The 24,068-nt window shown below is 48.3% G+C and overlaps 1 protein-coding gene across 1 annotated transcript in view; it reads right to left on the bottom strand.

Moving 5' to 3' along the window:
* The window catches only part of KCNJ5 (potassium inwardly rectifying channel subfamily J member 5), a 28,272-nt gene extending 19,858 nt beyond the window's left edge, over nucleotides 1-8,414 (bottom strand). The window contains exon 1 of the mRNA XM_006072384.4: nucleotides 8,152-8,414. The gene's annotated coding sequence lies outside the window, so the exon portion shown is untranslated. The remainder of the gene's footprint in view (nucleotides 1-8,151) is intronic.
* Nucleotides 8,415-24,068: the final 15,654 nt, after the last annotated feature.

Raw genomic sequence — 24,068 nt, 5'->3', positions numbered from 1 at the left:
CTCGGACACACCCTGACCAGAGGCAGCTCCTTGAAGAGCATGTATCCTGTGTGGGCTGCTTCACCTATGCCCTTCATACTCATTTTGTTTTTGTTTTAAATATGTGTTCAATTTATTTCCTGCAGTGGGTTATACTGACTTGTTTCTCTGGGGACTCTCCCTGGAAGTTTATGTGTGTGTGCATGTACTCTTCTCTGAACCAGGAACCTTACATGTATGAACACACCTAATCATCTCCACAGCACTGTGGGGTAAGCACAATGCACCTGTTATACAGATAAGGAGACTGAGACTCAGAGAAAGTAGGGGACGTGCCCAAGGCCACATGGCTGGGAAGCTGTAGGACTCACACTCTCCCATTCTTCCACTTGATGTCCATCCAAGCCTGGAGCACCAGACAGAGTGCAATCTTGGTCCTGAATTATAATCCCAGCTCCCCTGGCCACACACCTTCCCTGAATTACACACTGTTTCATAGATCCCAACCCTGGGTCTCTTTCCTGTATGAGAAATGGAAATATCCTCAGGAATCATGACGTCAATGAAACACCTGCTATTTGACCAAGAAAACTGTACACCACCAAACACAGGTATAAGGGACTCGGTCCCCTAATCCAAACTGTAACTGGCTAAGGACAGGTACAGGCTTCCCAGGGGGCACTAGTGATAAAGAATCCACCTGCCAATGCAGGAGATGCAAGAGATGTGGGTTCCATCCCTGGGTCGGGAAGATCCCCTAGAGGAGGAAATGGCAACCTGCTCCAGTATTCTTGCTTGGGGATTGCAAAGAATCAGACACGACTGAGTGAGTGAGCAAGAGCAAAAAAGGGCAGGTATGAAGTATGAAATAATACCAGTATTGTTATTACATGGACTTATTATGGGATAATGATGGTAATAGGCATCTCCATGGGGCCTTTTCAGAACTCTTGGACTGGGCTCAAGAGAATCTAATGACTTTATTCCCACTTTGTGTTGGCTAATTGTCCAAGGACACACACCTGCTGGTTAAGTCACTCCCACGATGATGACGCTGTAGACTTGGAAATGGCCTGCAGTGTTTGGGGTAACACAGATGCTAGAAAGTTTAACAGTAGGTCTAGCAAGTGACCCTGGCTCTTGGCTGCACAGAGAAGGGGGTACTGGGTGCAAAATGGGTGAGCTGGACCCTCAGAACCTCAGGCAGCCCAGACTAGCATCTCATTCAGACTGTATCCTTGGTTTCGGGGTGGGGGAGGAGGGTGGGACTCCACGATTCCAAGGAAGAAATAAGCTTATGCATTAGTTTTGGGTAATTGGAGAGGAACATGTACCTGATTTGAAGCACAGTAGACTAATTCTAACTTAATTGGTCATTAAAGACACAAAAACACGAGGAGTTCATGATACAGATAATAATTAAAGAGAAAAAGATTAAATGGTGTTTCATTGAAGGGTTTTTAATGGAAGATGGAATTCTCATCTGAAACGAGAGTGGCATTTGAGTAAGGAGTTCAATCCTTTGGCAGAAATAGAGACAAAAATACATTCATTAATTTTTAAAAGGGCAAAAATCAGGACGAATTCGATGTATGGATTATGGATTTGAAAGGCTTAATCACATGTACCTCTCAAGCAATTTAACATTTTGTAAGTGCCTAACTGTTGGGCTGTGCATCTATGGAACTGGAGTTGTAACTGAGGTTCTTATTTGCTTAAGATGGAACATTTGAGCCTCCTTGGCTTGCTGCTGTGGGCCCTTGTGGGTCCTTGCATCTGTGTGTGCTAAGTTGCTTCAGTCATGACCGACTGTGACCCCACGGACTGTAGCCCGCCAGGCTCCTCTGTCCATGGGGAATCTCCAGGTAAGAATACTGGAGTGGGTTGCCATGTCCCCTTCGGGGGATCTTCCCAACCCAGGGATTGAACCTGCGTCTTACAGTGCGGGAGATCCTGCATTGGCAGGCAGGGTCTTCACAACTAGTGCCACCCAGGAAGCCCACCCTAACATCTATTCATCCTAATGCTCCGCCATGGCTCACTGGTCACAATCCAAATTCACCCTCCCAGCCCCCTGGAGTAGATGTATGAAAAGTCATAAATAAAAGCCATGAAAATCAAATTAATTGCTTTTACATTTTCCCCACATTTGTGTCTGTCCAGTACTTTCCCCTTTTAAGCTGGCTAGCTCTCTGAAAGTTAGCAGAATCGTGATAATACATCCTTTTCACCATAAACCTGCACTGTGAGGATACTGTCTGCATTAAATAATAAAGCAGATCAATAATTAAATCAAAATGAAAAGCCACTTGTTTCCTCTCAATAACCCCAGGGACAGATTTCCTGAGTTGGTGCCAATTTATCAGTGACGATCAGACAATGTGAGATACAGTCGGAGAAGACAGTATCAAGAAAGCAATATAATGTGAATACAAATAGACTTATATACAAGTGAAAAAGATGGGACCCTGACAGAAGGTGAGAGGACCACTGAGAAAGGACCAGAGACTCAGAGGGAGACAATAATAATCTTTGAATCCCACTGGGGGCGTATCGTGTACCAGATTGTATCCTAAATGCTGTGTGCTCTGTTGCTTAGCCTTGTCCAACTCTTTGTGACCCCATGGACTGTAGCCTGCCAGGCTCCTCCGTCCATGGGATTCTCCAGGCAAGAAAACTGGAGTGGGTTGTCGTGCCCTCCTCCCAGGGATCTTCCTGACCCAGTGATCAAACTCAAGTCTCTTACATCTCCTGCATTGGTAGGCAGGTTCTTAACCAGCTGAGCCACCTGGAAAGCCCTCTAAATGCTTTATACTCATTTAACCACTTCAGAAAAGATGTAACATAAGTCCTGCTTCCCCTGTTTATAAATGAAGAAATACAGGCATAGGGGAGAATGAATAAACTGCCTCAAAGCTAGTGTCATACATCTGGACGTGAATTCAGACTGACTGGCCATAGGATCACTTGTTATCTCTGAGGAAAGCAAGGAAAAGTGAGCTCTTACGTGATGCAATAAAGAGGAACAAGAAGAACATCACAGAAGGATTAGTGACCAGGAGAAGCGGCGAGAATAAGAGAGACAGAAAGTGCTGCAGAGTAAGGAGCTGAGCACAAAGGTGGCTAAGATCACAAAGGATGAAAGGAAAAGACGCAGTGATGAGATGAGAATGGGTGGGGGGCGGGCATCAGAACAAGAGTTGGGAAGAAGAAAAGAAAGAACAGAGAAGATAATCAGTCCCTGGGACATAAATCTGTCTTACTTGCTCTTTGCTATGTCATTATACCCATTTCACAGAAAGTAACATGAAGGTCTGAGTCACACAGTTAGTTGCTGGCAGATCAAAAAGAACTGTGTTAACTACAAAATGGGCTTCCCAGGTGGCGCTAGTGATAAAGAAACCACCTGCCAATGCGGATAGGTGTATGAGACACGAGTTTGATCCCTGGGTCGGGAAGATCCCCTGGAGGAGGGCACGGCAACCCACGCCAGTATTTTTGCCTGGAGAATCCCATGGACAGAGGAGCCTGGCAGACTATGGTCCATAGGGTCGCAAAGAGTTGGATGCAACTGAAGGGACTTAACACGCAGCATGCACAACTACAGAATACCAATGCAAGAAACCAAAGAACATCTTAAAAAAATGGAGACGCATCCAGTATTCACTGATGAAAAGACAACACAGTAAAGATGTCAATCCTCCTCAAGCTGACATATAGATTTCATGTCACTCTTAATCAACATCCCACAGATTTTTTTGTAGATACAGAGAAAATTATTCTGAAATTTAGACAGAAGAGTGAAGGAACTAGAATACAGAAAACAATTTTGAAAAAGAATAAAATGCAAGTAGCTAGTTTACTGAATTTCTCAACTTACTACGAAGGCACAGTGATCCAGACCATGTGGTTTGTGGAGCCCCTTGGAAAGCTATCCTTGGCCCTGTGGGCCCTCTTGGCCCCTGTATGTGTCTGGTGGTGCTTCCCCTTGTCCCCCTGCCCCGGTGCTGTGGCATGTCCACCTCCCCCAGTTAGTCCTGGGAGAGAGAGAGCTCTGGCCAGGGCAGGCAAATGAACCACTCTTCCATCACCAGTTCTTCACAAGGTCTGGCCTGTGACAGGAGCTCCATACACAGTTTTGCAGCAATCTATGACAGACTTTTTAAGTCCATACAATAAAGGGCACTTTCCGAAGTGACTGAAGCAACCTGACTTGGGGCTGGGGGGGTGGGGGTCTGTGTCCCTTGATGTCTGACAGGGTCATCTTCAATAGCCCAGGTGTGCCAGCTGTCATAGCCTTGCTTGTAAGATGTCTTGCACCTGGGCATCCGTGGACCTGATACCCCCGCTGGAGGGCAGCTTCCTTGGGCAGAGGCAGCACCTCGTCCCTGCTGGTCTTATGACTCTCCTCTCAGCTAGGCTCTGGCTATCAAGCACTCAACAGCCCAACCTCGGGAGAGGAGCAGAGTCTAAGCACAGGATGAGGGGCACGGGTTCAGCCCCGGATGGCACTTCTCCGCTCTTGACTTTCCCTCCCTTCATTGATGAGCAGCAAGAAATAACAGAGGATGGTAGCAGTAGGGTCTTCCTGAGTTTACAGCTGGGAACCTGAGATGCAAAAGAGGACACAAGGGCAGGCAGAACACGCAGCCCCAAACAAGCAAGACTCAGGGCGTGAGAACGGGAGCCTGAAAGCTTGTCCTTGCCACCATCGCTGTCTGAACCCCCACTAACCTCTCTGGCCACCATACGGGTTGCCCTTGTTGACCAGGAAGTGCTGTTGCCACCTGCCAGACCGATCAGACATCCCCAACCTCTGCCCCTCAGCCTGCTCTGGTCTGGAGTGACGATGGAACCTAACATGGATGCACAAGCCAGGATCTCCAGGGTCATGTGTTAAAGGTTTGGCTCTGACATTTAGCTCAGCACAGCCCTTGGCAAGTTTAACTGCCGTCCTGGGCTCTGTGGACTAGAATAGCTCACTTATCAGAATGTCAAGGTAGGAGGCACCAGATAAGCTGGGGTGCCCTGGCAGAGGCCAGTACCCAGTCCCTCAGCAGCCAGGGCTCAGCAAGGGGAAGCTGTCCCCTCTGTTTTAAAATTAGCCCAGAGAAAGCCACTCCACAGGTCTCTTAGAGAAATACATTCAGCTTTTTTTCTTTTCCAAATGTCTCCCTGCAATCCTTCACGTTTGAACTCCCCTTCTTCTAATCTTTAGGAAAAACAGAACAATTCCTTCATGGCTGACCAGTCTTCTAGACATCTGAGGATGGTCTCCCGGTTCTCAGCGACCCGACTGTAGCTCCGACATGGTGAAAATTTCATCTAAAAATGGCTCCTTCCAACCACCTAATGGTTTCCTGTGCCCCACCCTTCTCTCCATCACCCTCCCATCTGCAGCCTAAATATTCAACCAGGGTTGCTCAGAAAATGCAAACTTCTGCTAACATTCTCCTAAGTGGAAAGCACAACCCTTCCTGCCCCAAAGATCATTTTCCAAGGTTTTCAAAAATTAATTATTCCTGGCACATGCTAGGAGATCAAATCAATGGTTGCTGAACTGATTTAAAAACAAACAAACAAATAAAAAACAGACCTGGGTGCAGTTTTCAAGTATGTGAATGCATAAGATGTCGCTGATGGTTTTGACCACCTGAGTCACGGAGAGCCTGGCCATTTAGGGAGCAGACAGGAGGGAGGAAGACGGTGCCCCCACTGTCTGTGTTGCGCTCAGCATCCTCACGAGCCAGCTTGGCCCGCGTCTCCTGGACAGGAAACCCAGGCAGACGCAGGGAGAAAGCCCCAGAGGGTTCCCGCGGTACATCCTGCTGGTGACAGGACCACACTGATTCTGCTGGACCCACAGAAGAAAGAGCTCTGCCTGGCTCAGGATGTGCCCAAAGACTCAGGGGAGCCCAAGGTGGGGAGTCCCACTGGGATCTGACTCTGTGGTCAGAGAAGGCAGCAGGGGGCTCCCGGGATGCCCTGGGACAGTGCGGGGCCCTTCTCTCCCTCCCATTTCATCCTCACCTCCTCCTGCTGCTGCCAGCCGGAGCTCACCCATCTCTGCTTAATGCCGGCGGGCTGCTGTGCAGACAGGAGAGCCTGTATCTGAGTGATGCCCTCTCTGTCCAAGAGCCAGACAGGGAATCTAGAACACAGTTTGGGGAGGGTGGGAGCCCCGTGCTTTTGTGGAAAGCACAGACCATTTCTCCTTGGGATGCTTCCTCTTTCATCAGTGGCCCTGGTGCTGTTCTAATCGATACTGTTGTAACAATTTATTATCAATCTAGTGATTAATGAAGGGAGCCTGAGAAGTAGTGGACACTCGATAAAGCCCCCAAACATTCCTTCCCAGGTAAGAGAATGTTTGTCTTTTTTCTAGCCTTAGGTTCCAAGTGAAGTTAGTTTCAGATTGTGTGGGTTCAGAATGGTGGAGGGGGGTGGGATGCCATGAGGTCAGGGGAGGCTGGGAGGAATAGTGCGAAAAGCAATGAATGGAGAGAGAAAAACAGAACCTCATCATGCACCTAAAATGCTTCAGGTCACACAGGAAGTGTTCCAGACTCCCTGATATTATTGCCAAGAAGCATCCCCCACCTGCATCCCAGGACTTCCTCTGAGGTCCCTGCCTCGCGCCTCCACATTGGAGTGAGCCCATTTCAGGCTGGATCAATAGCTGAAAATCACAGTCAGGCCCACCAGGCTTCTCACATCAGAATCCAGCCAAGGGGCTTTCTCTCCAAGGCCCACTTCGTTCTCCCACCAGATTCTAGGAAGCCCCAGGGCCTCAGCCAGTCAGTTGATGGGATTTACTCCTGGGTTTTGAGAAAAGTGTGGATGCAGGAAGGCCAAACACCTTTCGGGCTTGGTGTTTGACAGTGGAAACCATCTGGATTTGAAGCCAGGGGACAAGCATCTAGAGGTTAACGGCTCTGCTACTTACTAGCGCTCCAAGCACTCGGTGCCTCAGTCTCTCCTCTAACACAGGTGAGATGAGCACATTAGCGGACTGGAGTCCAGGAGAATGCACAGGAGTCTGTCTAGCTCAGGACTTGGTTCCTAAATATTAGCGTCTTTTCACTGACTCCCTCCCACATGGAGAAGTACTTTGTGAAGCAAACCGCCCTACAGTGCATAGCTTAGTGATGAAATGGAGATACACGTTGGAGTCTCTCACCTGAAGGCATGTACCTTCGGTAAGCTACGCGGCCTCGCTAAGCTGCCTTTTCTCACCTGTAGGATGAGGATGTTAGTACCTGCTCCGTTAAAAGGCTCAGAAGAGGGCAGACAGCTGGGCACAGAGTGACATAAAGCCAACACCCAAGGGCCTGTGGATCTGCTGGCATTTAAAAGGACTCCCAGAGCAGGTGCTGGGCTGGCCTTGCCTGACCCAATGCCTGGCACAAGCCCTGGAACTTTGGGGGCCAGAGCTGGTCCAAGGGTCCAGCAGTGCATAGGCTGCCCCACAGGCCGGAGAGGAGAGCCCTGGTTGGTGGGGGTAGGGGATGCGCCACAGGTCTTCAGGGAGACACTCAGGGTTTGGGAGCACGGGAATAATGATGCCACTCTCTAGTCCCTAAACTTGACCTTGAAGCTTTGACCCCTGGCCTTTCTGAACAGTTTGAAAGATGTTTAAAAAGAGACAGGCAGGCACACGGGAAGTGACCAGGGTGGCAGGCGGGTAGAATCAGCAAGGCCCTGTTGCCAATTTGGCCAGAATTGAAAGAAAGCAAGATTAAGCCAAGGATCTAAGGCTGGGGGCTCACTGCCCCGCTGCGGGGACTCTTCACACCCCCACTTGAAGGCAGAGCTGCTCCCCGGGATGTGGGAGAGATGACCCCTTCCCACTGCCCCGGCCTCTCCCCTACCCAGCCGATGGGGGCTTTGGGAACCTGGGTATCGTGCTCTAGAACAGAACAGCCAAGTTCACAGCCCTCTGAGGGCTAAGTTGCCAGCCTAGGCTAGCCTGCCCGTTCTGGGGAGCTCAGCTCTCCTGGCTGAACTTTGGAGCCACCCAAAGCCCTTCCCAATCCCTGGAGCTGGCTCCCAGGACCACCAGGTGAGGGTGAAGCCAGCTTCTCCCCGCCAGTGGGCACCCTGGGAGCGTGCACCCCGCCTTCCAGAACCAGTGAGCTGGGGGAAAATGGAGGAAGAAAGAAGACAACTTACTTGTTGAGATTGGAGCTTCCAAGTCCCACTGATGCTAACTTCTAGGGTGTCCCTCCGAGGCGGTGCAGGGACGCTCAGGGCCCTGGAGGGGACCCTCCAGCACCAGCCATCACGGGCTGCCTCGGACTCTGCTGAGAGCCTCTCCCTGCGTGGGTCCTGTGGGCAGAGGCTTCTAAGCCATCCCGTCTCTCGCCAGCCCCCTCCAGTCTCAGCCACTAGTCACTCCCTTTCTCCAGCGACAGCGGCGGGAGGCGCTCAGTCTCTCTCCCTCCCTCCCTCCCTCCCTCTCTCCGTCCTTTCCCCCGTCCCTCCCCTCCGCCCTCTTCCCTCCGCGGCTCCTCCTCCCCTTCTGCCCCCTGTACAATGAATCTGTGTAACAATGTGTAATAACCTTTGTAAAGGACCACAGGCGACGCGGTGGGGGGTGGGAGGGCGCGGCAGGGCGGGAGTTCCCTGCGACGTGTTGGGGACACCATCAGTTCTGAATGAATCGGATGGGGAAGGCGGAGCGAGACCCGGGGCGGGGGGCGGCTGGCGGCTCTGCGCTCCGTTCCCCGCCGGCCCCTCTCCCTCCGTCCCCCCACCCCCGCCCCCCAGACTCCCGCCACCTCCCTGCCACCCCCACTGGTGGTACGGGGGCGGGGGAGCGGGATTGTGTTTCTGGTCGTGCAGGTGCCCAGGGCCGAGATCCGTGCGCGCGCGCAGGTGCGTGTGTGGGAGCGTGTGCACGCGTGAGAGCGCGCGTGTTTAGTGGGTGCGGTGCAGCAGACCGCAAGAAGGAAGAAACTAGGTGAGCAGAAATCTTGGTTCAGCTTTGGAGGGGCTGCTCTTTCACTCCCCGGTGCGTTGAGGGGGCAGCTGGCAAAATTTAGTCGCACTTCTTAGATGGGAACCTAGCAGGCCGGAGGCTTTCCTTGGGATGTTGGAGGGGCCAGAGTCCTTGGCGCAGCATCCACAGCCCGGAGACCTTGCTCCGGTGGGTGGAGTGAGGGTCCGGGGGTCCCCGTGACTCCACTGGAGATGGAGCGGGTCTAGAAACAGCAAACAGCCTGCTCATCCCTGGCAGTTCTCTCGCCCTCGCTGGAGGCAGGTGGCCTGTGGCCTGCTAGGAGTAGCAGGAAGTACAAAGTAGCCTTTCTTTGGAGCAGATAAGACGAAGAGCCATCACTTGATGGCCTCCTCCCTTCCCTCCCTTTTAGGTTTCTCCTCACCTTGGGGAAAGATGGGTCCCTGCCTTCTGTCTGTAACTTCTGTGAGTTGTTGGGAAGCCCCCTGGGAACCTCAGACCCCCTGGAAAGGGAGGGCTGCTGTCTGGGCAGGGGTGGCAGGCTTCTCTCAGGACTGGTCCATGGAGGTGGGGGGGTCCTCCCTGGCCCATCTCTGCCATTGCCCAGCCTTTGGGGACCCACGCCCCTGCCCTAGACCCTGAGAGTGTCTCCCCACCTTGGGGACAGGTGCACCCGACGGGGTGCATGAGACCAGCGTATACCAGGGCAGGGACTCTGTCCTGTGAACTCTGCTGTGACCCGCACCTCGGACAGCTCTTCCGTGAATATTTATCAAGTGAATACTGGCAAAAACAAGAAACCTATAAGGAGGTGACAAATGCTTGGGGCTGAATGCACCAAACCTGTCCCCTCTTGTAAGCATAGCAACACAGCAGCGGCTGGGCAGTTTAGTCTCACGATGGCAACCTGATGGGGGCTCCTCTTGCCCTGGATCAGTGTGCACACCGCCCAGGCACCCTCCCCAGGAACAGAGCTCAGAGCAGCCAGGTAGGTAGGTTTCCTGGACCTCCCTCTCCTCTCTCCTTACAGGGTCGTTATTGAGTGAGGCTGCAGTGGTTCTGACTAACCAGGAAATCTCATCCCTTAGCGGATGTAGCCTGTCTTCCTGCTCATCCATCACAGGTTGATCTTATGGTTTATCGCTCTGAGAAGAAAATTCTTCAGTCCTTCATTTTCTAGTTCTCTAAGAGGTCTTGGTGGTGCACTTCTGTGGACCACATGACACACACTTTAAGCATGTCCTGAGCCCAGGAGATGCTCTGTCCTGGGTTCAGCATAAAGACCATGGAATTTCTTCTGCCCTGATAGAGGAAGCCTGGCTGATTGTGAAGCAGAATGTAGGGTAATAACATGTTATTTTGTAAATGTTCTCACAGTGATAGACCTTGGGCCAGGAGGCAGAGAACCTGGGTCCAGTTCTCAGCCTAGACCTGAAAAAAGAGAAATAGGATTCTATTCCTGACTGCTTGTTACGGATTGAGGTGAACCTTGACTTTTTCATGCTCAAATCCTTCAAAGAGCACAGGTGACATTTGAGCACGGGGGACACAACTGAAGAACTACTCAGGGGGCTTGGAAGGTATAAGTGCATCCTTCATTGTCTGAAATTGATGAGGCCAGTGTTCAAAAGCAATGGAAAATTCTCGTGTGTCGTCATGGTAATTAGTGCACAGAACCACTGCCTCTGTGCACCCTTCCTTGCTTCTTACCTTCCTCCATCGAGCAATAGATGAATTCACAATTAAAGTTTTCTCTTCAGAGTATGACACACAGGAAATTATTTTTTCTCCTATTTATAGAAATTCCATTTGCATTTATGAGGCTGGTAATGTCTCATAAATATTTCCAGCCAGATAAAATATTAATTAAAAGAGTTTGTTGAGTTATACTCTGAAGTCCTAACTAAGACTCTTCTAAGACAAATATTTTAAGTATTTTTCTCTCACGTCAGGAGAATTCTTCGTGCATTAGTTGTACATCCAGCCCATCCACAAATAGCAGATATGTATCAGTCAATGATACGTCTCTTTCTCATGGTTTCTTTATGCTAAAACCACCACTCCCCATATATACATTTTATATGTGTGTGTGTGTGTGCGGGCGTACTTAGTCACTTCAGTCGCGTCCAACTCTTTGTGACCCTATGGAGCCCACCAGGCTCCTCTGTCCATTTTCTTTCTCCAGGCAAGAATAGTGGAGTGGGTTGCCATGCCCTCCTTCAGCAGATCTTCCCAACCCAGAGATCAAACCCAGGTCTCCCGCATTTCAGGCAGATTCTTTACTGACTGAGCCATGAGGGAAGCCAAGGAATACTGGAGTGGGTAGCCTATCCCTTCTCCAGGGGATCTTGCCAACCTAGGAATCGAACTGGGGTCTCCTGCATTGCAGGTGGATTCTCTACCAGCTTAGCTTCCAGGGAAGCCATATATATATATATATATATATATATATATATATATATAAATGCTTATATATATATATAATGCTTATATATATATATATATATTCAATGAATGAATATTGACTGTATGTAAGTTAAGGTCCATTTCATTTGGGAAACTTTGATAAGCACTAAAAAATATAATGATGAGCTTTGATCTAAAATACCTAACAATCTAATTGGGAGAGTCAGCCTATGTGCAGACAAATTAACAACTTGGGATTTTAATTCCCAGGTGCTAATTGATGGAATGGTGTGTAGAATTGATCGTAACTCTACCAGAGCCAGGGGGTGGAAGGCTCTCTGACTGCAGCGAGAAGTGGAGCACAAAGAAGACTAGAACTGGAATATGAGGAGGGGGCTTGAATGAAAAGAACCTCGGGGAGGTAAGTGCTTAGGGACCCTCAGCGAGGGAGCGATTGCTATCGGGATGAAGGGCAGGTGAAGTGTGGGAAGTGATGGCTGTAATCAACTGAGTGACTGCTATGTGCTAAGCTCTTCTGCTTCACAGAAGACAGTGCTTTTAAGCTTCTTAATAACCTCCTGAGGGGGGTAGTGTTATCATCATTCTCAGATGAGAAAAGGAGGCTCAAACAAGAGAAGTATCCTCTCATTGGCCCAGAATTTTTTTTTTTTAAAAGCAATATATTTTGTAAAGCCTTTATTGAGTTTGTTACAATATTGCTTTTGTTTTATGTTCTGGTTTGTTGGCCCTGAGGCATGTGGGATATTATCTACCCCACCAGGAATTGAACCTGCACCCCATGCATTGGAAGGCAAAGTCTTAACCACTGGACCACCAGGGAAGTCCCTCATTGGCACAGTTTTTAACAGTGAAGTTCAGAACCCAGTTTTGTCAGATTACGCCGTCATATTCCTAACTGCTAGGTGCTGAATTGTGTGTCTCTGCCCCAAATTCAGATGATGAAACCTTAAGCCCCAGTCCTGCAGACTGACTGTCTTTAGGAACAGGACGTTTGAAGAGGTGATTAAGTTAAAATGCATCTGTTGTAATAGGCCCCAATCCAGTGGGGGCCTGGATCTTTATAAAGAGAGGAAATTGACACACAGGGAGACACACAAGCATAGTCAAGGCTGTATGAAGACTCAGGGAGAAGACAGCTGTCTGCAAGCCAGGGAAAGAGGCCTCAGGAGAAACTGAACCTGCCCACACCTTGATCCTAGATTTCCAGCCTTCAGAACTGTGGGAAATTTCTATTGTTGAAGCCCCCAGATCTGGGGCGTTTTGTTAGAGGGACCCTAGCAAATTAATGCAGTAACATGATGGATGGAACGCTGCTTCTCACAAGAATGTTGCATGCCAAGCTATGGAATTTGAACTTTACTCCACAGATGGGAAGTATCTGTTGAAGATTTCTGAGTCACAGAGAATTATGAAAGCCATTTCTGTGAAGATTTTCCTGGAGGTGGTTTGCATATTATTCACTCATTCACTCATTCCAGTGAGCACCTATTTGGTGACCCCCACCATGGCAGAGACCACATTTGCCGGGGTCACCTCTGAGCACCACTGGTTCCCAAGCTTGCACAGCTTCTGGCACATAGACACTAAGAAACTAATAGCTGTCAAATGAAAGAAGCTTAGATTCTAAGAATAGGAAAAACAAAAAACACAAAAAGCACAGCAAGATAAACACAGAACTTGCCTTCAAATGGCTTCCAGTCTAGTGAGGAGAGCGGTATATAACTAGTTTCACAGTGTGATCAGTTTAGGTGGAGCAGAGATGAGACAGCATCATTCAATACAACTTTTGCAATGCAACTGATGTTGTGCATGTGTTCTGTTGACTCTGGCCCATGTTGAATGTGTAAGATGTGGTTACTGCAGATAAAAAACTGAATTTTTAATCTTACTCCATTTTCATTGAAATAAGCAGGATGGTTGGCGGCTACCATGTTGCACAGTCTAGGATAAGGGGCTGGAAGCGCATTTGTAGGCTCCACCCAGCTGCTGCCCTGTGGTGACAAGGGCAGTGGGTGATGGGACCTGAGGATGCACAGTGTGGTGCATAGTCCAGCCGCATCAGCACCACTCCCAGGACCCATGAAAGAAACGCAGAATCCCAGGCTCCACCCTAGTCTTGCTCTAAGAGAAGTTTCACTTTAACAAGATCCCCCGAGTGACTCCAGTATTTTTGCCTAGAGAATCCTATAGACAGAGGAGCCTGGCAGACTACAGTTCATGGGGTCGCAAAGAGTTGGACACGACTGAAGTGACTTAGCACGCAACCATACACACACACACAGACATACACACACCCCGAGGGACTCTCATGCACACTAGAGTTTGAGAGAGAGAGAAAGCTCTAGGTAGAAGATGCAGCCAAGAAAGATTCAGCAGACATCAGTGCCTATCAGGGGACCAGGGGGCAGAGCTGGGCTTGGAGCTGAGCCGGGCTAAGCTTCCTAGACTCTCTGGGGACCCTGAGACCTGCCTCTTCATGAGTGCACGGTACCCCTTCTACTCCCCTCCCTAAGGCTTTGATTACTGTCTGCTGGGGCTTCTGTTTCCTGGCTTTCCTCTCCACCTGCAACCTACAAGTTCCTTGTAGAGGTGGGGCGACCTTGCTTTTTCAAATCCTAGCAATCCCCAGTGCCCGGCATCCTCTCATTCAGCAAACGCTGAGTCTGCTGATGGGAATACTAAAGGCAAGAGGTGCAGGGTGCTTGGAAAGCATAGATACAGAGCGTGATTTCAGACCAAAGGCTGGGTGAGTTGTCCACTTGAAATTGTTGAGAAGAGGAGGGAGTGGGTGTCTGGGGTTGAGGGAGTTGGAGACAGAGGCATAGATTTTGGTATGCCATCTGTGGAGAGGAGCAGGGACTCTGAGGCCAGTTTAGACACCTGGAGCAGGGCAGAGAGGGAAAGAAGAAGTCAGACCTGGGACCGTGCTCATGGGGGTGGGGGAGGATGACTGGGTAGGGTTAATTTTAAATTCCCACTGGATCCGCTTCTGTGACTTTAACCCTTTTTTGTTATTATAATGCCCTGCCTCAGGGAGATAACCTGAGCCACCCACCTGTGAAGGACTGTAAGGAAGGGAAACTACTACATTCCCCTGCCATTCTAGGGGGCAGCTGCAAGGATCAAATAGTCTTTTTGCTTTGTTTCTTCACCTCCCCCACCTCTGATCCATAAAAGATCAGGGCAACCAGGTCTTGACATGATGGTTATTTTGAGGTGCTAGCCTGCCATCTTCTTAGTCAGGTGATTCCTAAATAAAGTCCCTCCCTGACCCTAACACCTCGTCTCAGATTCATTGACTTATCTTGTGGCGAGCCGAGAGAGCTTGGACTCAGTAATAGAAGGAGGCAGAGGTGGGTCCAGAACTGGACGGAGAGTTGTGATCAGAATGACCGGTGTGGTGGCCCCACCCTGAAAGGATGAGGGTGTCAAGAAATCAGAGTGGGCGCTGTACCCCATTCCATCTTTAATAAAGTATTTATTTAATGGTACTCATCTCATGCAAAGTGCTTGTGCTCAACACTGCAGGGGGATAAGAAACATGTGCCCACAGCTCCCTGCTTATGCAGAGCCAGAGAAATCAAGGACAGTGGAGCTGAGGGGAAAAGCCACTGCTCTGCCTACCAGACACACTAGTGACTCTGCAGGTCCTGCTGTGTGCCTCCTGCTCCTGCCTGATCACCAGGCCTGTGGCCCTGCTTCCCCAGGTAAGCACCCACCTGTTGGATAAGAATCCCAGGACACCTTTCATGGACTTTCATGGAATTCCAGTTGTAGCACAACCATAGCTTCAGCTTTTCCAACACCAGCTTCCCATTCCTGAATTTCCTACTCCTGAATCCAGGCCTAGGTGCCCCAGGTCAACATTTACCACAATTGGCTACACAGTCGATTTTATTGAACCAGCAGCTGTGCACCTAGGAGCCAGGGCACTCAACTGCCAGAGGAGTCTGGGTTTTGTACCCAGCATCCAGCTTTCAGTTACTGCAACACTAGGAGTGAATGATTTATTTTTCTCCTGCTCCATAAATAGGGATATTATTTGAAGATAAAAGAGAACAAACAACTTTACTTCTTTCTTAAGTTTATTGATCAAATCTCACTTTATTCTGTTTGGGGGAAAACCCAGTAGAATTACTGACCAGCAAGCCCTGGACGGGCACTGGCAAATTCCACAAGGGGCCAATAGCACCATCTAGTGGTTGAAAAGGATTTCTCGGTAGATAGAATACATTATTGCCTCATTGATCTCAAACGTTGGTTTTGGTTTTATTAAAGTTGCAGATACCTTTATTCAAAGCATCACATTGTTCTAACTAGTTTGATATGAAAAAGTCAGATTTCCTCCTCCCCCTTCTCCCAGAAGCTACCATCTTTCCTCTTTTTTGGTTATCTTTTCCCCGTGGTTTTACCCCTTGTGTAAGTGCTGCCTGCGTGCTCAGTTGCTAAGTCATGTCTGACTCTTTGGGACCCCATGGACTGTAGCCCACCAGGCTTTTCTGTCCATGGGGTTTTCCAGGCAAGAATACTGGAGTGGGCTGCCATTTCCTTTTCCAGGGGATCTTCCCAATCCAGGGATGGAACCCAAATCTCCTGTTTGGCAGGCGGATTCTTTACCACTGAGCCACTTGGAAAACCTAAGTGCTATGTCTGTAGTAATACTTAGATGCTTCTCTCTGAGAGACTGCCACTGGAGATGGAACTTTTGAATAGCTCTCTCCTCCCCATCCCTACCACCTGTGCACACTCTTCCCATCTTCCATGCTCCCAACAGGTATTTTTTCGATAAATACTCAGATTCAATGTTATCATGACTATACAATTCTACTCATAGCTGATCCATGCAGTAAATCAGATTACTTTTTATTTTCTGCACAACCTTTTGTTGGCATCACTAATTTTCTTGGTTTTCTTTGCTCTCATCATCAATATCAAGAAAACGTCTTCACCTACAGCTTCAGTCTCTTCTCAAAATGTCCAGTTATGTGCAGTGAAGTGAAAGTCAGTCATGTCTGACTCTTTGGGACCTGGGGGACTATAGCACGCCAGGCTCCTCTGTCCACGGAATTCTCCAGGCAAGAATAGTGGAGTGGGTTGCCATTTCCTCTTCCAGGGGATCTTCTCAACCCAGAGATCGAACCCAAGTCTCCTGCATTGCAGGCAGATTTTTTTATCGTCTGAGCCACTTTGTCTCTTGGAGAGATCTTGCCGGGAGCCATCCACTCCCTTTGGTCCAGATGGGTTACTCTCTGCTGGTGCACAGTTGGCCCCTGGCATCTTTTGTCCCTCAACCCCCCACCCTCCCACTGCCCCCACCCCCAACTGCATCCCCTGTTTCCTGTGTCTCCTGCATTTTTCTTTCTTGGTTCATGCTTCCACTTTGGAGGGACACATTCTGCAGCTGTTTCATGGGAAAGAAAGCATTCAAAGTGAATTTTTTGAGACTTTGCTTATGTGAAAATGACTCTGTTCTACTTGATTGACAGCTTGGCTACATATAGGACTCTAGATTGCAGATCGTTTTCCTTCAGAACATTTCACGGATGTCTTGGTTTCCTTTCACCTTTCTTGTTGAGATGTCCACAGCAGGATTCATGCCTGGACCTTTCACCCGTCCTCTCTTTCCTTTCTGAAAACAAGCGAGACCCTCCCTTTGTCCATGGTGTTCTGAAATTTCAGAGAAATGGGGCCTGGTTGGTGGAGAAATATTTATACCTGTTGTGCTAGACACGAAGCAGCTCTTTTCTTTTTTAAGTTTTTGGCTATTCTTCCTGGCATGTGGGATCTTGGTTCGCTCAGAACGGATCAAACCAGCGCCCCCCGCATTGAAAGCATAGGCTTAACCCCTGGGTCACCGGGGATGTCCCCGAGAGGCAGTTCTTTTCATCATCGCCTTGCATTCTGGGAAATGTTCTGGCCACATTTCTTTGATGGTTTCCTTCTTCCTGGTCCATTCCCTCACTCTGAAATTCCTCTCACTTAGAATTTGAAACTCAGAAAGCCCTCATTTCTTTATCTTTTCTCTCCCAATTTCATCTTTCTATGTTTTCATCTATGCTTCTGTAGATTTCCTCAACATTTTCTTTCACACTTTCTTCTGAGATTTTTGGTTTTGCTTTCCTATTTTTAATTTCTGAGAACCCCCGTCTCTGATTCTAAGTCTCACTATTTTGGCAGCATCCTTTCATTTGCAGTTTATTCTCCCTGTGTAGTCTCCGTTTCCTCCAAGATGCTTCGTCATAGCTATTTGTTTTATCTTCATGTCTATTTGTTTTCGCTCCTCAGACACCTGGTAACCTGGGCCCCGAGAATGGGGTCTGACAGCTCTCAGGCTCTCTGGAGGACGCTCTGTCTGGACCATTTCAGTGCAGGACCCCCTGTTAGTACTTTTTCCTTTTGGAGATATTCAGGTTCCTCAGGACCAACTCTCTCAGTCTCTGGTTTGGAAGGTCAAGTCCTGAGTGCTGGTCTCTGGAATCAAGTTGGGGACTAGATCTGGGGGCTTTGATATCTGGGTGTGTTTACTTAGCTTTGCTTTTCTCAGATATGAAAGCCCATCCCGATTGGTGTCATGTCAAGCCCTCTCCACCCAGAGGCACTTTGCTTTATCCTAGAGAATAAACCTTCAGTCTTGTGCCAGGGAAGCCAGGAGAGACTTCTTGCCTGGGGTCAAGTCAGGGAGAGGATCCTTCTTAAGCAGACTCAATCGATCCTCCTCCTTCTAGCTGCCTGTTCACCCTCTACCTCCAGTGGCGGACTGTGCACACTTTTTTGAATTCTGGTGTATGATTGTGCTGGTCCTGGATTCTTCCTGTCCGAGCATAGAATGAGTCCGTTTTCTGGTTTTCAAAAATATTGCTGCTATTGTCTCCTCTCTGGTTCTTTTTACTTTTGAGGGCTAACAACTGTTGAAGAACTGTTATTGGATTAGGATTTCAGATGAGAGTACAAGCAGAAGCATTTCTTTAAATCACTCTCTTTATACTCAAGTCATTCATTCATTTTTAATCATCCATCCTGCAGACATTGGTTGACCCCTTGCTCTGCAGCAGATACTGTGCCAGGTTCTGAATGTGCAGTGATGAAAAAGATCATAGCCCCTGCCCAGAGCGATATCTCCCCTTGTGGTAGCAGATAAATAAGTAGTGATGCAAGTTTATAGAGAAAGGGTACACGCTAATGGTGATGCTCGGGTGTCTCCATGGGTGTAAAGTCAACTGTCTTCCAAGAGACCCCAGAAAGTGACATCACTTACTAAGTGGTCCCCAACCTTTTTGGCACCAGAGACTGGTTTTATGGAAGATAATTTTTCCAAGGACTGGAGAGGGAGGATGGTTTGGGGATGATTTAAGTCGGTTACATTTATTATGCTCTTCATTTCTATTCATATTGTACCAGCTCCACCTCAGATAATCAGGCATTCGATCCTGGAGGTTGGAGATCCTGACTTAGAGCATTTGCCAAGACCCCCACTGCCAGTTCAGTCACCTGATTTTTGAGCACAACCATCTCCCAAGAACACTGGTTCAGGTCTGACTTCCTAATGTCTAGACCAGAACACTAACTCATTAATTTGCTGTGAGCACTCTGTGCTGGGAACTAGAAGTCACATGAAGTCAACACATCTCTCCCTACACACGGGGAGCCAGAAGGGAGGCCAGCTCGTGATGGGAACCTTGCTAGGTGAGCCTGGAATCCAGCAAAGGGCATGAATTGTAGATGAACTAGGTGATTATTGGTCTTGGCTGTTGAACAAGAAGCAGGTCATGGTCAGTGGACTGGAATGTGGGAGTCTATTGAATGAGCTTGCCCTTCCCTAGAAGGTGCATGCGTGACAGTGCACCTGGGGATGTTCTTTCATTCACATCCATCGGCTCACTCTTTGCATGAAGATTTTTCTCAAGGAGTTAAAATTCTCCCTGTACTCCTCCTCTCTCTGGCCGCACCTGCTCAAACTCTCCCCAGACACCCTGGCCACATGAGATTGTACTGAGCCAGGGAACCTCGTCCTTTGCTAGATGACAGGCTCTGAATGAGATGTCCTGAACCTCTCTGATGATGGTCACACCTTCTGTGGGATTGAAGAATCATGTAAGGGGCTGTTGAGCTGTCACAGAAAAAGACTGCTCTGCCTCCTTTTCTAGTGACCTCAGAAAACACCCACTGGGCACTTGTTGCCAGAAAATTCACCTCCCCTTATCCACAGAGAACCTGGCCATCATTTCGCTCCAGTGACTTTTTGTAAAAGAAGAAACCAAGCCCCGAAGCTGTTGGAGAGTGGTGGGTGGGACCTTTCTCCTCCACTGAGGATTTGCAAGTGAGGACTGGAGGGCACCTGGGGAGGGCACTCATGGCTTCTGGTGAGAGAGCCGGGGAGGAGGGGCAAGGTCAGGACGGGTTTGAGGAGGGGAGGCTTGCATAGATAGGGATGGTGATGAGAATAGACCACATCACCTCTATTCCAGGGCAGCTGCCGTATCGAGGACATGATTCTTAACTGGACACAGACGCGAGGCCAAGAACATCATTTGCCTTCTTCTGTAGCTACTTGCCCTTGTTTAAATGATCACACCAGGCCATGTTCACAAAAGTGCTTTGCAAAGGATCAAATTGAAAACAGGAGGCTACTGTGATGGTTGTTTTACAGGTAATGTGGAGATGCTTTTAAAGAGCAGAATTCATTGGGATTCTCTCTCTCTTTATTTTTTTTTTCATTTTATTAAGAAAGGGCAGAAATGGTATGGACCTAACAGAAACAGAAGATATTAAGAAGAGGTGGCAAGAATACACAGAAAAACTATACAAAAAGATCTTCGTGACCCACATCACCACGATGATGTGATCACTCACCTAGAGCCAGACATCCTGGAATATGAAGTCAAGTGGGCCTTAGGAAGCATCACTATGAACAAAGCTAGTGGAGGTTATGGAATTCCATTTGAACCATTTCAAATCCTAAAAGATGATGCTGTGAAAGTACTGCACTCAATATGCCAGCAAATTTGGAAAACTCCACAGTGGCCACAGGACTGGAAAAGGTCAGTTTTCATTCCAATCCCAAAGAAAGGCAACACCAAAGAATGTTCAAACTACCGCACAATTGCACTCATCTCACACACTAGTCAAGTAATGCTCAAAATTCTCCAAGCCAGGCCTCAATAGTATGTGAACTGTGAATTTCCAGATGTTCAAGCTGGTTTTAGAAAAGGCAGAGGAACCAGAGATCAAATTGCCATCATCTGTTGGATCATCAAAAAAGCAAGAGTTCCAGAAACACAACTACTTCTGCTTTATTGACTATGCCAAAGCCTTTGACTGTGTGGATCACAACAAATTGTGGAAAATTCTTAGAGATATGGGAACACCAGACCACCTGACCTGCCTCCTGAGAAAGCTGTAAGGAGATCAAGAAGCAACAGTTAGAACTGGACATGGAAAAACAGACTGGTTCAAAATCGGGAAAAAAGTACATCAAGGCTGTATATTGTCACCCTGCTTATTTAATTTATATGCAGAGTACATCATGCGAAATGCTGGGCTGGATGAAGCACAAGCTGGAATCAAGATTCCCAGGAGAAATATCAATAACCTCAAATATGCAGACGATACCACCCTTATGGCAGAAAGTGAAGAGGAACTAAAGAGCCTCTTGATGAAAGTGAAAGAGGAGAGTGAAAAAGTTGGCTTAAAACTCAACATTCAGGAAACAAAGATCATGACATCCAGTCCCATCACTTCATGGCAAATAGATGGGGAAATGATGGAAACAGTGACAGACTTTATTTTGGGGGGCTCCAAAATCACTGCAGATGGTGACTGCAGCCATGAAATTAAAGACGTTTGCTCCTTGAAAGAAAAGTTATGACCAACCTAGACAGCTTACTGAAAAGCAGAGACATTGCTTTGCCAACAAAGGTTCGTCTAGTCAAAGCTATGGTTTTTCCAGTAGTCATGTATGGATGTGAGAGTTGGACCATAAAGAAAGCTGAGTGCCAAAGAAAGCTTTTGAACTGTGATGTTGGAGAAGACTCTGGAGAGTCTCTCGGGCTGCTAGGAGATCTAACCAGTCAATCCTAAAGGAAATCAGTCCTGAATATTCATTGGAAGAACTGATGCTGAAGCTGAAATTCCAATACTTTGGCCACCTGATGCAAAGAACTGACTCATTGGAAAAGACCCTGATGCTGGGAAAGCTTGAAGGTGGGAGGAAGAAGGGACGACAGAGGATGAGATGGTTGGATGGCATCACCAAATCAATGGATATGAGTTTGAGTAAGCTCCGGGAGTTGGTGATGGAAAGGGAAGCCTGGCATACTGCGGTCCATGGGTTCACAAAGCGTTGGACACGACTGAGTGACTGAACTGAACTGAACTAACCATGCATCAGCATTCAGGTTACACAATTGTTCCCAAGCCTAGGTCAGGCCCTATCTGTGCTCTCTGTTCACTGATGAGTACCCCAGCCACCCAGCACCTCCATTCCCACAGCCCCTGAAGCCCCCCCAACCCCAGACCACCAGGGACAATGGTTTCTATTCACACTTCACAGTGTAGGGACCATGGCGTGACTTCTGCTGTGCATTCATTGGTGCAGGACTTAGAACTAAACCAGGATTCCTAGTTTCTCCTTCTATTTGATTTTAGTATTACACATAATGATGAAATAGTAAGCAGTGTTTATACAGCACTTAGCAATAACAAGGCACTTCCACTTGTAAGGTGAGTGCAATTTGTCTCTTTTTCAGATGAGGAAGCTGAAACTCCGCAAGGTTATGTAATCACCCTGATGTGACAGCCAACCTCAAATTCAGATTTTCTGATTCCAAGTTCAGTGTTTTTCCTACTACCTGAGCTCTCTGAGGCTGCACCTTGAACTTGAGGCTCTTATTCTAAGGCCCGTTTCGTCCTCCTGAATACAATCCTCATGACCTGGCACCCAAAGTTGCTGTGGGGCTGAGAGACAGCAAGGACCCAGGCTGGAAGGCCAGTGCCACCTGCTTTTTGGAATCCATATTTTTGAAGACTTCTCTGGCTGTCCAGTGGTTAGGACTCTGCGCTTTCACTGCCAAGGGCCTGGGTTCAATCCCTGGTGTGTGCATACTAAGTTGCTCAGTCATGTCCGACTCTTTGCGACCCCATGGACTGTAGCCTGCCAGGCTCTTCTGTCTGTGGGATTCTCCAGGCAAGAATACAGGAGTGGGTTGCCATTTTCTACCCCAGGGTCAATCCCTGGTGGGGGAATTAAAATCCCACAGGCTGCATGGCACAGTCAAAAAAAACACAGAAAAACAATGTTGGTGAGTGGAATCCAGGTTCTTTACATGCTGGGAGAGTTTGGGCTTCATGGTTTGTCCTGTAGGTACGACAGGTTCTGACAACCATGGACATGCATCGTGGGTGGATCTTTGAGCAATGAGGTGCAGGGCTGGTCACCCATGGTAGGAAATGATTGTCACATCCGCCACTTTGGCCACAAAGCCATCAACTTCAAGGTCGCTGGACTGGCACCTGTGCTGCATCACTGCAGAAGTCGGCAGTTTCCAGAGCCAGGGTTTGCGTGCCTGAGGCAAGAAGCTGACCCCCATAAATGTGCGAGCCTGGGAGAAAGTGCATGCCAAGTCCTGGCTTGAGGGGCATCTGCTCCCTGGGCAGCCCTCCCCGCCTACCCTGGGCATTCAACAAACACAGGGGTGACTGGCTGGGATCGTGTGAACTCATTTGTCTTGACTTCTGATTTTATGGCCACACGTGTGAGCAACTGAGAATCTGGAACAAAATGTCCAGGACACTGGACTGAAATCCTAGGAAACCTCAGGCCAGTGTTGCTGCCACATCGAATGAGGGGGTGTGTTGGGCCCTTCCCTCTGGGCTTCCAACAGATCTTGGAAGGACCCCTGGTCTTATGCCCACCCACATGCCCCCAACTCACCTTTGTTCTCCAGACTCCAAGCTACTTCTCCTTCATCCACTCCCTACCTTCCAAGACCACCTGGTATAATCCTACCCCTTCCCCTACCCAGTAGCATCCTGCTAAGCACCACCAGCTCTTGGAGGCTCCCTCAGCTAAAAGTAAAACTCTTCTTCCATTTATTCATGATGCTTCCCACGCATTTATGCCTTATTGTGCCCGTGATGTCTTTTCCTCTATAAAGCCTTAAACTCTTGAAGGCAGGCACCATGATTTATTCATGTTGTAACTCACCAAGTACCTGGTGCTGTGGCTTCTACAGAAAGGCCCTCAACAAGCCTTTAGTGAATGAAACAGAATTGTCAAAATTCTCCCTTTGTTCCATCCTTTATTTTTTTTTTTTTAATGTCCCTTGACCTGGTATTTCTCACAGGGCAGTGGATGTGCTACCCTCTTCAAAAGGCAGTCAGTGTTTCGGAGGAAAGCTTTTCATCTCTTGCACACAGGCTTCTCAAAACCATTCCTTGGGAAGCCCGTGTGACGGTGCTCTTGCCTTTTTGTCACCTCAGTGGGATAACCTACTTCTCTTCTGGGGCAGACATGTTCACATTGTACCATCTCTTTTACCAGACACTGGTTCTCTTAAAAGAAAAAAAAAAACCCAAGGCACAAAGATGAAAGAACATCTTCCAGCAGAAGTCCCTCTGTCCTCCCCACTCAGGAGCTGGAGGCTGGTCTGTGTTTGTTTGTTGTGGAATGGCCTTTCCTGCCCTTCCTGAATCAGAGGACGCCAGC

This window comes from Bubalus bubalis, chromosome 5, assembly GCF_019923935.1.
Source record: "Bubalus bubalis isolate 160015118507 breed Murrah chromosome 5, NDDB_SH_1, whole genome shotgun sequence".
In the NCBI taxonomy this organism is placed as follows: domain Eukaryota; kingdom Metazoa; phylum Chordata; class Mammalia; order Artiodactyla; family Bovidae; genus Bubalus; species Bubalus bubalis.
Note: the sequence above shows the minus strand (reverse complement) of the source record. Positions and strands in the feature narration are given on the sequence as shown.